At 47.6% G+C, this 4185-nt stretch overlaps 1 pseudogene; it reads right to left on the bottom strand.

Annotated features, from left to right (window-relative positions):
• Positions 1 to 241: 241 nt before the first annotated feature.
• Positions 242 to 480, bottom strand: LOC139251724 (U2 spliceosomal RNA; annotated as a pseudogene).
• Between the last annotated feature and the right edge of the window lie 3705 nt (positions 481 to 4185).

The following is a 4185-nucleotide window of genomic DNA, read 5'->3' as shown; positions in this document are numbered from 1 at the left end:
AAGAAATAATACGGGTCGGAAGTCACAGGTAGTAGTGGTCTACAGGTCCCCCAAACAGTAGCCACACTTTAGGACAAAGTATAAATCAAGAAATGATAGCAATTCTCGACACCATTTTTTTTTTTTTTTTTTGAAATTCGTAGCCAATCGTTCCAATTCTTTGTCAAATCACAAACGCCAGAGGTCACCTTGCACACGCCAAGGATCACTCTGCGCCAATGCTCTTAGCCAAAAGGCCTAGAGCCACTGCACCATTCCTGGAAGTACTGCAATACCAGGTTCGTGCCATGGAGGTGGATGGGTCAGGTCCCCCACACACCTCCGTGGAGGTGGATGGGTCAAGCCACCCCACCCACCTCCTATTTCCAAAAAAGCAAGCATATACCTTCCTGATCCAGGGAGAACCACCTTGGGGTTATGGTGGTTACTCCCCTGTCAGGTCAGTTACGCATGATCTTAGCCAAAAGGCCGAGAAGCGATTCTCGACACCATTGTCTTATGATAACGTTAGTTCCAGTCTCTTAATGAACCATAATTTTGTTGCAATGTTTGAATTAACCCCTGGCTGTATAGCCCACCTCTGCGTGTATGGCTAAGGGGATCAAGGGGTATGGAGAGAAAGCAGGAAAGGGGTACTGAAGGAATGATCAGCCATGATCTTATTGAATGGCGGTGCAGGTTCGAAGGGCCAAATGACCTACTCCTGCACCTATTTTCTATATTTCTATGCATACAACTACGCCATCCACCACAGGCCAGGCACAGAAAACTGCACCGATGCTCTCAGTAGGCTGCCATTGCCCATCACGGGGGTGGAAATGGTGCAGCCCGCAGATCTAGTCATGGTTATGGAAGCATTTGAGAGTGAGCAATCACCCGTCACTGCCCGGCAGATCAAAACCTGGACAAGCCAGGAACCCTTATTATCTCTAGTCAAAAGCTGTGTGCTTCACGGGAGCTGGTCCAGTGTCCCAGTGGAAATGCAGGCAGAGATAAAGCCGTTCCAGCGGCGCAAAGATGAAATGTCTATACAGGCAGACTGCCTTCTGTGGGGCAATTGAGTAGTGGTCCCCAAGAAGGGCAGAGACACCTTCATCAATGACCTCCACAGTACCCACCCAGGCATCATAATAATGAAAGCGATAGCCAGATCCCACATGTGGTGGCCCGGTATCAATGCGGAATTAGAGTCCTACGTTCACAGATGTAATACATGCTCGCAGTTAATCAATGTACTCAGGGTGAGGCCATTAAGTTTATGGTCTTGGTCCTCCAAACTGTGGTCTAGGGTACATGTCGACTATGCAGGCCTGTTCTTGGGTAAAATGTTCCTTGTGGTTGTAGACGCATACTCCAAGTGGATTGAATGTGAGATATTGTCGGCTAGCACGTCCGCTGCCACCACTGAAAGCCTGCGGGCCATGTTTTCCACACACGGCCTACCCGATGTCCTGGTGAGCGACAACGGGCCATGTTTTACCAGCGCTGAGTTCAAAGAATTCATGACCCATAACGGGATCAAACATGTCACATCTGCCCCGTTTAAACCAGCGTCCAATGGTCAGGCAGAGAGAGCAGCGCAAACCATCAAGCAAGGCTTGAAGAGGGTAACTGAATGCTTACTGCAGACTCGCCTATCCCGAGTCCTGCTTAGCTACCACACAAGACCCCACTTTCTCACTGGGATTCCACCCGCTGAACTGCTCATGAAAAGAACATTAAGACAAGGCTCTCATTAGTTCACCCTGGTCTACATGAACAGGTAGAGAGCAGGCGGTTTCAGCAAAGTACATACCATGATAGTGCGAATGTGTCTCACGAGATTGAAATCAATGATCCTATATTTGTATTAAATTATGGACAAGGTCCCAAATGGCTTCCCAGCACTGCCGTGGCCAAAGAGAGGAACAGGGTGTTTCGGGTCAAACTTTCAAATGGACTCATTCACTGGAAGCACTTGGACCAAATCAAACTCAGATTCACGGACTATCCTGAGCAACCCACCTTGGACACTATCTTCTTTGACCCCCCCAACATACACACCAGTGGCAACCGACACCACGGTTGGCCACGAAGCAGAACCCATCATCCACAGCAGCCCAGCAGGACCCACCACACCAGGCAGCTCAGCAAGGCCAGCTGCACAGCAGCCCAGCGAGGGCCCAACAAATGATTCAACAACACCAGCTTTCACACCGAGACGATCAACCAGGGCAAGAAGGGCCCCAGATCAACTCACAATGTAAATAGTTAAACTATTGACTTTGGGGGGGGCGGGGGGGAGTGTTGTTATATAAGTGCATTTGTATTTACTCTGTAAAGCCACCAGAGGGCTCATCCCCTGGAGTCCCAAGTGATCTCATAATCCCTTAGGAGCACAGGTATTTAAGAAGGCTTCACAGGTTGGAGAGGCACTCTGGAGACCTGCAATAAAAGACTAAGGTCACACTTTACTTTGAACTCACTGTGTTCAGTCTGACTCTTTCTCCATACACAACATCAGGAACTTGGCGATGGCCTTCATCATCACTATACCAGGATGTGTGCTGTGTAACTCACGCACAAACTTCTCTCTCCCTTTCTGAGGCATTACAACTTGACTGCCCCACAATATGCAATCTGCTTGAATAGACAGTTCGTCCTTGCGACGAATGTACGGTTTGGCCTCCTCGCACATTTGCTTAGCTATGGCAGACCAATCCCCTTTGAGGATGCAGCCCTTTACCACCAATAATATCGGGTCCTGGCTGGTCCAGGTCTTAACTTGTTGAGCCATGACAGGGATACCTTCACTCTCAAAAGCATCTATGATTAACATTAAATCTGCCAGTTGTGGCGTTTCCACCTCCGGTGTGGGCAACGGCAACCGGCTCAAATCATCGGCACAATTCTCTGTGCCAGGTCTGTGGTGAATAACATAATCATAGGCAGATAATGTCAACGCCCACCTTTGGATGCGGGGTGAAGCGTTGGTATTGATACCTTTGCTCTCAGAAAACAAAAAAATGAGCGGCTTGTAATCGGTCTCTAATTCAAACCTCAGACCAAACAGGTATTGATGCTTCTTTTTAACATTGTACACACACACTAAAGCTTCTTTTTCTACCATACTGTAGGCTCGTTCTGCTTTTGACAAACTTTTGGATGCATATGCGACAGGTTGAAGTTTCCCCAATTCATTGGCTTGTTACAACAAATTACAACAAACTAAATGTTTGCATGGGTCATGATGTACCAGCAGCTTGTTCGAGGAAAGCAGATTGGTGGCTTTCTCGAAAGCTCTGTCTTGCAATGCGCCCCACACACAGTTGTTGCCTTTTCTCAATAGCATGTGCAGTGGTTCAAGTAAAGTGCTCAATTTAGGCAGGAAGTTACCAAAGTAGTTGAGTAGACCCAGGAACGAACGCAGCTCCATCACGTTCTGCGGCTTGGGTGCATTCTTGATGGCTTTGGTTTTCATGTCAGTAGGTCTGATGCCATCAGCGGCGATTTTCCTCCCGAGGAATTCGACCTTTGGTACCATAAAAACCGAGCGTTTAAGTCTGAGTCCCACTCTGTCCAAACGCAGTAGAACCTCTTCCAGGTTATTCAGATGTTCCTTAGATTCATGACCGGTGATCAGGATGTCATCTTGGAACACAACGGTTCTGGGAACGGACTTCAGTAGACTTTCCATATTCCTCTGGAATATTGCTGCAGCCGAGAGAATTCCAAACGGGCACCTGTGAAAAATAAACAATCCTTTGTGCATGTTAATGCACGTAAATCTCTTTGACGCCTCGACCAACTCCTGCGTCATATAGGCTGACGTCAAGTCCAGGTTTGTGAACGACTTCCCTCCGGCTAGCGTCGCAAACAAGTCATCAGTCTTCGGTAACGGGTACTGATCTTGTTTCAAAACCATGTTGATTATAGCCTTGTAGCCTCCACAGATTCTGACTGTGCCATCACTTTTCAGCACAGGAACAATGGGGCTGGCCCATTCATTGAATTCGACCGATGATATGATCCCTTCACGTTGGAGTCTGTGCAGTTCAATTTTGACCTTCTCCCTCATCATATACGGCATATTGGTATATTTAGATTTCCAAAAGGCATTCGATAAGGTGCCACACAAAAGGTTACTGCAGAAGATAAAGGTACACGGAGTCAGAGGAAATGTATTAGCATGGATCGAGAATTGGC

The sequence above is a fragment of the Pristiophorus japonicus genome, chromosome 2 (genome assembly GCF_044704955.1).
Source record: "Pristiophorus japonicus isolate sPriJap1 chromosome 2, sPriJap1.hap1, whole genome shotgun sequence".
NCBI classification, from domain to species: domain Eukaryota; kingdom Metazoa; phylum Chordata; class Chondrichthyes; family Pristiophoridae; genus Pristiophorus; species Pristiophorus japonicus.
This window is presented reverse-complemented; position numbering and strand designations above follow the sequence as displayed.